The sequence below is a fragment of the Lissotriton vulgaris genome, chromosome 4_1 (assembly GCF_964263255.1).
Source record: "Lissotriton vulgaris chromosome 4_1, aLisVul1.2, whole genome shotgun sequence".
Classification (NCBI taxonomy): domain Eukaryota; kingdom Metazoa; phylum Chordata; class Amphibia; order Caudata; family Salamandridae; genus Lissotriton; species Lissotriton vulgaris.
The window spans coordinates 1,304,786,651-1,304,798,828 of record NC_141691.1 but is presented as its reverse complement, the minus strand read 5'-3'; positions in this window follow the sequence as shown (position 1 = coordinate 1,304,798,828).

Genomic DNA, 12,178 nt, shown 5'->3' with positions numbered 1-12,178 from the left:
ATTATTGTGGCTCTGGACTGGGCCCAGGAAGTTTGGTATCCCGAGGTTCTAGACATGAGAATTGATTCTCCGATCAGGCTGTCCCTTCGGGAGGATCTTCTGTCACAGAAGGGGAAGGCCCTTTACCAGAACCTATCTACTCTCCGCCTCCTTGTGTGAAGACTGAGCAGCGAAAGTTGACAGCTTTTGACCTCCCTTCCGAAGTCTGTAAGGTTACGGTGGCAGCCAGACGTCCCTCGATGAAATTGGTATATGCCTGCCAATTGAACACATTTGTAAATATTGTATAAAAAGGTACATTGGCCCCTTGTCTTTCTCTCTGGCAGATATAATTTTTTTGTACTTTTGTTGGTCCAGCAGGGTCCTGCCTTGGGCACTCTGAAAGGCTATCTTTTGGCCCTCTCAGCTTTTCTTCCGCTACCAGATCAGCCTTCACTTTTCAAATTCCTTTTGCTGCAGAGGTTTTTGAAGGGGTTAACCTTTTATTATGCCACAATGGGACCTTAATTTATTTCTCTCATTCTTGATGTGCGCACGGTTGAGCCAATGCACAATTGTCCTCTATGGTTGCTCACCATAATTACAGCTTTGTTGGTGATAATTACCTCTGCCTGGAGGGTGAGCTAACTGCAAGCACTGTCAATTCAATTCAATTTCAAAAATCTTTATTCGGATTTCAAAAATCCATAAAAGCACACTTTAAAAAACAATTTGACATTTACAATTACAACTACAAAGGTACAATAGACACTATAAAATACATTATTAGGGCATTTACTAAGTCACGCATTTCAAAAGTGCAAGAGAGGAACAATAATCATTAATAATTCAAGGGTTTTCCATACTTCTACGTACATTAAAAATGACTTTTAAAAAACAACTTGTCCTAAATATAAGTTCATCGTCCTCCAATTTTAAAAGCATCAAATAAGACTGATTCAGGGAAATGGGTCTACGTTTTTTAAAATATGGTGCTAGGAACCATTTAATGTATTTCTTATAAAACTTGCACATAAAGAAGAAATGTAGATCATTTTGTTTGCTTGTTCCGTCACAAGGACACAGAATCTTGTCATCTACGGTGTGTCCCAGAGGAAAACAAAGTAAAAATTTTACCGTTCCTGCTTTCATTCTAAACAATAGAGATCTTTCCCAGTAGCACATTGGTAGTGTCAAATACAACGGAAATTGCTGGGTTAATAAGCCATTGTTAATATAGGACACAACAGTTTGTTTCTTCATCTCTTCTGACAATCTTTTTTCCCTGTAATTGGCATACAGTTCAAGTTGGACTACTTTTTTGTCAGTCCTCTGTATTTGAGATGGATTCTCAAAGAGGTTGCCCCTGTCTATGCTAGACAGACTCTCTTGTACGCCACGGAACCATGGGATCTTATTCCATTTACACAAGCTAAACATTCCCTCAAAATATCATGTGTTAGGCTAGCATATTCATTTACCCAGATGGCTAACCAAAATAGTGCAGGCCTGGCTGCGATAAAGTCACTAATATATGGTGCATTCAGCTCTGAGTGACAGATAAACCCTGATGATGAGATGGGAGCACCCAGTAGCTTCCTACAGAGCCGATTTTCTTCTCTTTGTATTGAGGGGGTTTTTACCGACCCCCAAATTTCGGCACCGTAGGTTGCCACTGGGATGCATTGGAGCCTATAAATCTTTAAAATTGCTTTAGTTGCTCCCACTTTCCTCGGTTTGGGAAGAGATAAAATTGAGTTTATGGCCTTTGAGAACTTGCCTGTGGTGTGGGCGATGTGCCCACTCCACAGGCCGTTCGCAGCAAAGACCATACCTAAATATGGGAAAGTTTTAGTTAGGAGTAACTTATCAGCTCCTATCGTAATGGAGTTTAATTGCTTAGCACCCGGCCCGCAGGACATGATAAATGATTTTTTTAAATTTACTTTTAAATCCAAATTCCCCATATATGATGCAAAATCCCAGTGCAAGCACTGTCATCACAGCCTGTTTTTCCTGAAAAAGTGGTACTGAGAACTAGGGAATCCTTTTTGCCCAAGGTTGTAACTCTCTTTCTTCTTGGACAGTCAGTTACCCTGCCTACTTTCTATGCACCTCTGCATCCTTCCAAGGAAGAAGAGCGTCTCCAACTTCTGGCCCCAAAAAGAGCATTATCATTGTATCTCGATCGCACAAAAAAATTGTGGGAATAAGACCAACTCTTTGTGGGTTATGTGGGGCAAAGAAGGGGCATGCAGTTCAAAAGAGGACCATCTCCTGTTGGGTCATCCTCTGTATACAAATCTGTTATGCCTTGGCTAAGAAGTAACCTCCTGAGGACCTTAGAGCTCATTACACCACAGCAAAGGCAGCCACCACAGAGCTTCAGAGCGGGGTTCCAATCGATGATATCTATACAGCTGCCATGGGGACGTCTCTGTAAACGTTTCCCTGACAGTACTGCCTAGATTCTCAGGTTCACAGAGAAAGCTTGTTTGGGTACTCTGTCTTGTAGGATTTACTTGTATAAAACCTTTCCGCAGTCCCTCCTTTGGGGAAGGTCTTTTTTGAGTATATGTTTAAAGGTACAGAAATCTGCGGCTAGATGTCTCTATCAGATGGAAAAGTTACTTACGTTTGATAACACCTTATCTGGTAGAGACATGATCTAGCTGCAGATTCCTTACCGATCCATCCATCTTCCCACCTCTGCGGAACTGTTTTTACTGTCAGGGTGTATCCCCTTCAGGGCCTTTGCTTATTTTTAAAAATACCATGGTCAGTCACTTCATGGCTTCGTGCTTCTGGCGTGAAAAGTTGTGAAAAGTAGTGATGTCAGCGCATCAAAATTGTTGTTAGATGTACGACAGATATGTGACGACGAACACAATGCTGACAACGACACACAGAGTTTACCGACGCCACCTACCAACGAGCAGGGGTACTGCTAAGAAAATCTTCCGGATCCAGCCTGATGCCTGGAAGTCCAAGGTTAAGGAATCTGCAGCTAGATCCTATCTCTACCAGATAAGGTGTTACCAAAGATAGGTAACTTGTCTGTCAATAGCTAAAAGATAACCCATGAAAAGCTGGGGATGCGTAATATAACAGCCTTGCGTAAACCATTATATTCGGTATCCCCTTAATGAGAGATGTTGGAAAACTTGAGGAAGGGTTCCAGTTGGCAGAAAAATGCTGTGCTCATAAAGCCAACTTCAGACCATGTCCAATTGAATATTGGTAAGTTGTAACATCAGAAACCTAGGGGATACCACAAAGTATAGTTCGTAAGGCCACTATATTTGATATCCCCCAGAGGAACTGGATGTGAAAGATTGTGGAATGCAATCCAAACTGCGAAAAGAAACTGCAATCTGGTTCCGAAATGAAAGGCAACTCCAGTAAGTCAATGTCTAAACGGTAACCCTTGAAAAGTAGTGGACAAAAGACATCACAACTATGCGTGAGCCATGATATATGGTATTCCCATAGTAAAAAGTGTTGGAAAACTCAAGGAAGGGTGTCAGTTGGCAGAACAATAGTGTGCTCACCCATTCAACATTAGACCATGTCAAATTAAATATACCAAATACTATAGGCGGTAGAGGACATTATATTTGGTATCGCCTAAGGCAACCGGATGTAAAATCTTGTGGAATGATGTAACAAATGTGAAAAGATACTGTAGTCTGCTATATAATAAATATCAACTTCAAGTAGCCAATGGGTAAAGGGTAACCCATGTAACTTAGGGGATCTGAGATATTACAGCAATGCGTGAGCCATAATATTTGGTATCCCCATAGTAAATGATGGTGGAAAGCAAGAGGAAGGGTTATATTCAGCATAGAACCTCTGTGCTCACCCATCCAGCATAAGTCCATGTCAAATTGAATCCTGGTAAGTTCTAACCCAAGATACAAAGGGGATACCAAATATTATAGGCCTTATAGGCCATTATATATAGTAACCCCCAAGGGATCTGGACGTACAGTCTTGTGGAATGATGTAAAAAATATGAAAAGATACTGTAGTCTGCTGTTAAATAAAAGACAACATCAAGTGGCCAATGGCTAACGGGTAACCCATGTAACGTAGGGGATACGAGGTATTATAGCAATGCGTGAGCCATAATATTTGGTATCCCCATAGTAAACGATATTGGAAAGCAAAAGGAAGGCCGCTATTTGGCATACAAGTACAGTGCTCTCCCATCCAACATAAGGTGGTAAATTGAATCATGGTAAGTTCTAACCCAAGAAAGAGAGAGGATACCAAATATTATAGCCAGTATAGGCCATTATATATGGGACCCCCTAAGGGAACCAGATGTACAATCTTGTGGAATGATGAAAACATGTGAAAGGTTACTGCAGTCTGCTATCAAGTGAAAGGCAACTTCAAGTGATCAATGGATAACGGGTAACCCATGAAACGGAGGGGATACATGATATTACAGCAATGCGTGAGCGATAATATTTGGTATCCCCATTGTAAAAGATGTTGGAAAGCAAAAGGGAGGGTGCTATTTGCCATAGAAATAGTGTGCTCACCCATCCCACATATGAACATGTCAAATTGAATCCTGGTAACTTCTACCCCAAGATCCTATATCCCCTATACCAAATATTATAGGCGGTATAGGCAATTACATTTGGTATTCTCTAAGGAAACCGGATGTAAAATCTTGTGGAATGATGTAAAAAATTTACAAAGATACTCTAGTCTGCTATCAGACAAAAGGCAACTTCAAATGGTCATGGATAAAGGGTAAATCATATAACGTAGGGGATACGAGATATTACAGCAATGCCTGAGTCATAATATTTGGTATCCCCATTGTAAACTATGTTTGAAAACGAAGATAGGGGGCTATTTGCCACAAAAATACTGTGCTCATCCAGTCAACATAAGACCATGTCAAATGGAATATTGCTAAGTTGTAACCGCAGAAACACAAAGGATACCAAATATTATAGACGGGAAAGGCCAATATATTTGGTATCCCCTAAGGGAACCGGATGTAAAATCTTGTGGAATTATGTAAGATTTGTGAAAAGATACTATAGTCTGCTATCAAATAAAAGGCAACTTCAAGGGGTCAGTGGCTAAAGTGTAATCCATGGAAATGTAGGTGATATGAGATATTCCAGCAATGGATGAGCCATAATATTTGGTATACCCATTGTAAAGAATGTTGGAAAGCAAATGGAAGGGTGCTACTTGGCATAGAAATACTGAGCTCACCCATCCAATATAAGACCATGTCCAATTGAATCCTGGTAAGTTCCTACCAAAGAAACACAGGGGATACCAAATATTATAGGCTGTGAAGGCAATTACACTTTATATCGCCTAAGGGAACCGGATGAGAAATCTTGTGGAATGATGTAAAAAATGTAAAAAGATACTGTAGTCCGCAGTCAAATACAAGGCATATTCAAGTGTCAATAGCTAAAGGGTAACCCATGAAACATAGGGGACATAGATATTACAGCAATGCTTGAGCCATAATATTTGGTATCCCCATTGTAACCTATTTTGGAAAGCCAAAAGAAGGGTGTTATTTGGCATAGAAATACTGTGCTCACCCATTCAACATAAGACCATGTCAAATTGAATCCTAGTAGGTTCTAACCCGAGAAACACAGAGGATACCAGATATTATAGGTATAAGAGACCATTATATTTGGCAAAAGGATGTAAAATCTTGTGGAATGATTTAAAATATGTAAAAAGCTACTGTAGTCTGCTGTCAAATAAATGGCCACTTCAACTGGCTGGTGGCTAAAGAGTAACCCATGAAACATAGAGGATATAAGATATTATGGCAATATGTGAGCCATAATATTTGGTATCCCCATTGTAAATCAAAAGCAAGGGTGCTATTTGCCATAGAAATACTGTGAATGTCTAAGGGTAGCCCATAGGGGACATAGATATTACAGCAATGCTTGAGTCATATTATTTGGTATCCCCATAGTAACTGATATTGGAAAACAAAAAAAAAGGGTGCTATTTGCCATAGAAATACTGTGCTCACCCATCCAACATAAGACCATGTCAAATTGAATACTGGTAAGTTCTATCCCCAGAAAAACTGGGGATACCAGATATTATAGCGGGAAACATCCTTTACAACGCAACTTTTACCACCCAGTGCCTTTACAACGCAACTTTTACAACGCAAACTATTACAACGCATTGCGCTGGGGGGCGCTCTAGGATAGGGAATAGGATTAATTTACTATCCAACACCTTCCCTACTATCCACGGGGACTGGAGTTGGAATAGTAAATTAAACTATTCACTATCCAGCGCCCCAAAGCACTATGCGTTCTAAAGGCATGCGTTGTAAAAACTGCGTTGTAAAGGCATGCATGGTAAAAGCATGCGTTGTAACGTCATACATCCATTATAGCTGCTAAAGGCCATTATATTTGGTATCCCCTAAGGGAACCAGATGTAAAATCTTGTGGAATAATGTAAAAAGTGTACAAAGATACTGTAGTCTGCTATCAAACAAAAGGCAACTTCAAATGGTCAATGGCTAAAGGGTAACCCATGTAACGTAGGGGATATAAGATATCCCAGCAATGAGTGAGCCATAATATTTGGTAGCGCCATTGTAAACCATGTTGGAAAGCAAAAGGGAGGGTGCTATTTGCCATAGAAATACTGTGGTCACCCATCCAACATAAGACCATGTCAAATTGAATACTGGTAACTTCTAACCCTAGAAACACTGGGGATACCAAATATTATAGCTGTTATCGGCCATGATATTTGGTATCCCCGAAGGGAACAGATGTAAAATCTTGTGGAATGATATAAAAAATTTGAAAAGATACTGTAGTTTGCTATCAAATAAAAGGCAACTTCAAGTGGTCAATGGCTAAAGAGTAACAGATGAAACGTAGGGGATACAAGATATTACAGTAATACGTGAGCCATAATATTTGGTATCCCCATTGTAAACGATGTTGGAAAGCAAAAAGGAGGCTGCTATTTACCATAGAATTACTGTGCTCACCCATACAACATAAGACCATGTCAAATTGAATACTGGTAAATTGTAATCCCAGAAACACCGGGGATACCAAATATTATAGCTGGTATAGGCCACTACAGTTGGCACCCCCTAAGATAACCAGATATAAAATCTTGTGGAATTATATAAAAAATGACAAAAGATACTGTAGTCTGCTATCAAATAAAAGGCAACTTCAGGTGGTCATTGGCGAAAGGGTAACCCATGAAACTTAGGGGATACAAGATATTATGGCAATGCGTGAGCCATTATATTTGATATCCCCATAGTAAACGATGTTGGAAAGCAAAAGGAAGGACACTATTCGGCACAGAAGTACTGTGCTCACCCATGCAACATAAGACTATATCAAATTGAATCCTGGTAAGTTCTAACCCAGGAAACACAGGGGATACCAAATATTATAGGTGGTGTGGGCCATTATAATAGTATCTCCTAAAGGAACCATAGGTACAATCTTGCAGAATGATGTAAAAAATTTGAAAAGATACTGTTGTGTGCTATCAAATAAAAGGCAACTTCAAGTGGCAATTGCTAAAGGGTAACCCATGAAACATACAGGACATAGATATTACAGCAATGCTTGAGCCATAATATTTGGTATCCCCATAGTAACTGATATTGGAAAACCAAAAAAAGGGTGCTATTTGCCATAGAAATACTGTGCTCACCCATCCAACATAAGACCATGTCATATTGAATACTGGTAAGTTCTATCCCCAGAAAAACTGGGGATACCAGATATTATAGCTGCTAAAGGCCATTATATATGGTTTCCCCTAAGGGTACCGGACACACAGTCTTGTGGAACAATGTAAAAAATGTGAAAAGTTACTGTAGACTGCTATCAATTAAAAGGCGACTTCAAGTGGTCAATGGTTAAAGGGTAACCCATGAAAAGTTGGGGAAACAAGATATCACAGCAATGAGAGAGCCATAATATTTAGTATCCCCTAAGGGAACCAGATGTAAAATCTTGTGGAATAATGTAAAACGTGTACAAATATACTGTAGTCTGCTATCAAACAAAAGGCAACTTCAAATGGTCAATGGCTAAAGGGTAACCCATGTAACGTAGGGGATACGAGATATCACAGCAATGAGTGAGCCATATTATTAGGTAGCTCCATTGTAAACGATGTTGGAAAGCAAAAGGGAGGGTGCTATTTGCCATAGAAATACTGTGGTTACCCATCCAACATAAGACCATGTCAAATTGAATACTGGTAACTTCTAACCCTAGAAACACTGGGGATACCAAATATTATTTCTGTTAACGGCCATGATACTTGGTATCCCCGGAGGGAACCAGATGTAAAATCTTGTGGAATGATATAAAAAATTTGAAAATATACTGTAGTCTGCTATCAAATAAAAGGCAACTTCAAGTGGTCAATGGCTAAAGAGTAACAGATGAAACGTATGGGATACAAGATATTACAGTAATGTGTGAGCCATAATATTTGGTATCCCCATTGTAAACGATGCTGGAAAGCAAAAGGGAGGCTGCTATTTACCATAGAATTACTGTGCTCAGCCATCCAACATAAGACCATGTCAAATTGAATACTGGTAAATTCTAATCCCAGAAACACTGGGGGTACCAAATATTATTGCTGTTAACAGCCATGATACTTGATATCCCCGAAGGGAACCAGATGTTAAATCTTGTGGAATGATATAAAAAATTTGAAAAGATACTGTAGTCTGCTATCAAATAAAAGGCAACTTCAAGTGGTCAATGGCTAAAGAGTAACAGATGAAACGTAGGGGATACAAGATATTACAGTAATGCGTGAGCCATGATATTTGGTATCCCCATTGTAAACTATGTTGGAAAGCAAAAGGGAGGCTGCTATTTACCATAGAATTACTGTGCTCACCCATCCAACATACCACCATGTCAAATTGAATACTGGTAAATTCTAATCCCAGAAACACATGGGATAATAAATATTATAGGTGGTGTGGGCCATTATAATAGTATCTCCTAAGGGAACCATACGTACAATCTTGCAGAATTATGTAAAAAAATTGAAAAGATACTGTTGTCTGCTATCAAATGAAAGACAACTTCAAGTGGCAATTGCTAAAGGGTAGCCAATGAAATGTAGGGGATATGAGGTATTACAGCAATGCTTGAGCCATAATATGTGGTATCCCCCTAGTAACCGATGTTGGAGAGCCAAAAGAAGGGTGCTGTTTGGCATAGAAATACTGTGCTCATCCATCCAACATAGACCATATCAAATTGAATACTGGTAGATTCTAACCCAAGAAACACAGACGATACCAAATATTATAGGTAGTGGAGACCATTATATTTGGTATCCCCCTGAGGCAACCGGAGGTAAAATCGTGTGGAATTATTTAAAACATGTGAAAAGCTACTGTAGTTTTCTGTCAAATAAAAGGCTACTTCAACTGATCAGTGGCTAAAGCGTAACCCATGAAACATAGAGGATACTAGATATTACGGCAATATGTGAGCCATAATATTTGGTATCTCCATTGTAAATCAAAAGCAAGGGTGCTATTTGCCATAGAAATACTGTGATCACCCATCCAACGTAAGAACATGTCAAGTTGAATCCTGGTAAGTTCTCACCCAAGAAACACTGGGATACCAAATATTAAAGACGATAAAGGCCATTGTATTCGGTATCCCCTAAGGAAACCAGTTGTAAAATCTTGTGGAAGGATGCAAAAAAAGTGAAAAACTTAGTCAGCTAACAAATAAAATGCAACTTCAAATGGTGAATGTCTAAGGGTAGCCAATGAAACATTTGCGATACTCGATATTACAGCAATGCATGAGCCCTAATATTTGGTATCCCCATAGTATCTGATATTGGAAAGCAAAAGAAACAGTGCTATTTGCCATTGAAATACTGTGCTCACCCATCGAACCTAAGACCACGTCAAATTGATTACTTGTAAGTTCTATCCCCAGAAACACTGGGGATACCAGATACTATAGCTGTTATAGGCCATTATATTTGGTATCCCCTAAGGGAACCAGATGTAAAATCTCGTGGAATGATGTAAAAGTTGTAAGCAGATTCTGTATTCTACTATCAAACAAAAGGCGACTTCAAATGGTTAATGGCTAAAGGGTAACCCATGTAACGTAGGGGATAGGAGATATCACAGTAATGGGTTAGCCATAATATTTGGTATCCCCATTGTAAACGATGTTGGAAAGTAAAAGGAAGACCGCTATTTGGCATAGAAGTACTGTGCTCGCCCATCCAACATAAGACCATGTCAATTTGAATACTGGTAAGTTTCTAACCCCAGAAACAAGAGGATACCAGATTTTATAGCCTGTATAGACCATTATATATGGTATCCCCTAAGGGAACCGGACACACAGTCTTGTGGAACAATGTAAATAATGTGAAAAGTTACTGTAGACTGCTATCAAGTAAAAGGCGACTTCAAGTGGTCAATCACTAAAGGGTAACCCATGAAAAGTTGGGGATACAAGATATCACAGCAATGAGTTAGCCATAATATTTAGTATCCCCTGAGGGAACCAGATGTAAAATGTTGTGGAATAATGTAAAACATGTACAAATATACTGTAGTCTGCTATCAAACAAAAGGCAACTTCAAATGGTGAATGGCTAAAGGGTAACCCATGTAACGTAGGGGATACGAGATATCACAGTAATGCGTGAGCCATAATATTTGGTATCCCCATTGTAAACGATGCTGGAAAGCAAAAGGGAGGCTGCTATTTACCATAGAATTACTGTGTTCACCCATCCAACATAAGACCATGTCAAATTGAATACTGGTAAATTCTAATCCCAGAAACACTGGGTGTACCAAATATTATTGCTGTTAACAGCCATGATACTTGATATCCCGAAGGGAACCAGATGTGAAATCTTGTGGAATGATATAAAAAATTTGAAAAGATACTGTAGTCTGCTATCAAATAAAAGGCAACTTCAAGTGGTCAATGGCTAAAGAGTAACAGATGAAACGGAGGGGATACAAGATATTACAGTAATGTGTGAGCCATAATATTTGGTATCCCCATTGTAAACTATGTTGGAAAGCAAAAGGGAGGCTGCTATTTACCATAGAATTACTGTGCTCACCCATCCAACATAAGACCATGTCAAATTGAATACTGGTAAATTCTAATCCCAGAAACACAGGGGATACTAAATATTATAGGTGGTGTGGGCCATTATAATAGTATCTCCTAAGGGAACCATACGTACAATCTTGCAGAATTATGTAAAAAAATTGAAAAGATACTGTTGTCTGCTATCAAATGAAAGACAACTTCAAGTGGCAATTGCTAAAGGGTAACCTATGAAATGTAGGGGATATGAGGTATTACAGCAATGCTTGAGCCATAATATGTGGTATCCCGCTAGTAACCGATGTTGGAGAGCCAAAAGAAGGGTGCTATTTGGCATAGAAATACTGTGCTCATCCATCCAACATAAGACCATGTCAAATTGAATCCTGGTAGATTCTAACCCAAGAAACACAGACGATACCAAATATTATAGGTAGTGGAGACCATTATATTTGGTATCCCACTAAGGCAACCGGAGGTAAAATCTTGTGGAATTATTTAAAAAATGTGAAAAGCTACTGTAGTTTTCTGTCAAATAAAAGGCTACTTCAACTGATCAGTGGCTAAAGGGTAACCCATGAAACATAGAGGATACAAGATATTACGGCAATATGTGAGCCATAATATTTGGTATCCCCATTGTAAATCAAAAGCAAGGGTGCTATTTGCCATAGAAATACTGTGGTCACCCATCCAACGTAAGAGCATGTCAAGTTGAATCCTGGTAAGTTCTCACCCAAGAAACACTGGGATACCAAATATTATAGACGGTAAAGGCCATTGTATTTGGTATCCCCTAAGGAAACCAGCTGAAAAATATTGTGGAAGGATGCAAAAAAAGTGAAAAACTAAGTCAGCTAACAAATAAAATGCAGCTTCAAATGGTAAATGTCTAAGGGTAGCCAATGAAACATTTGCGATACTCGATATTACAGCAATGCGTGAGCCCTAATATTTGGTATCCCCATAGTATCTGATATTGGAAAGCAAAAGAAACAGTGCTATTTGCCATTGAAATACTGTGCTCACCTATCGAACCTAAGACC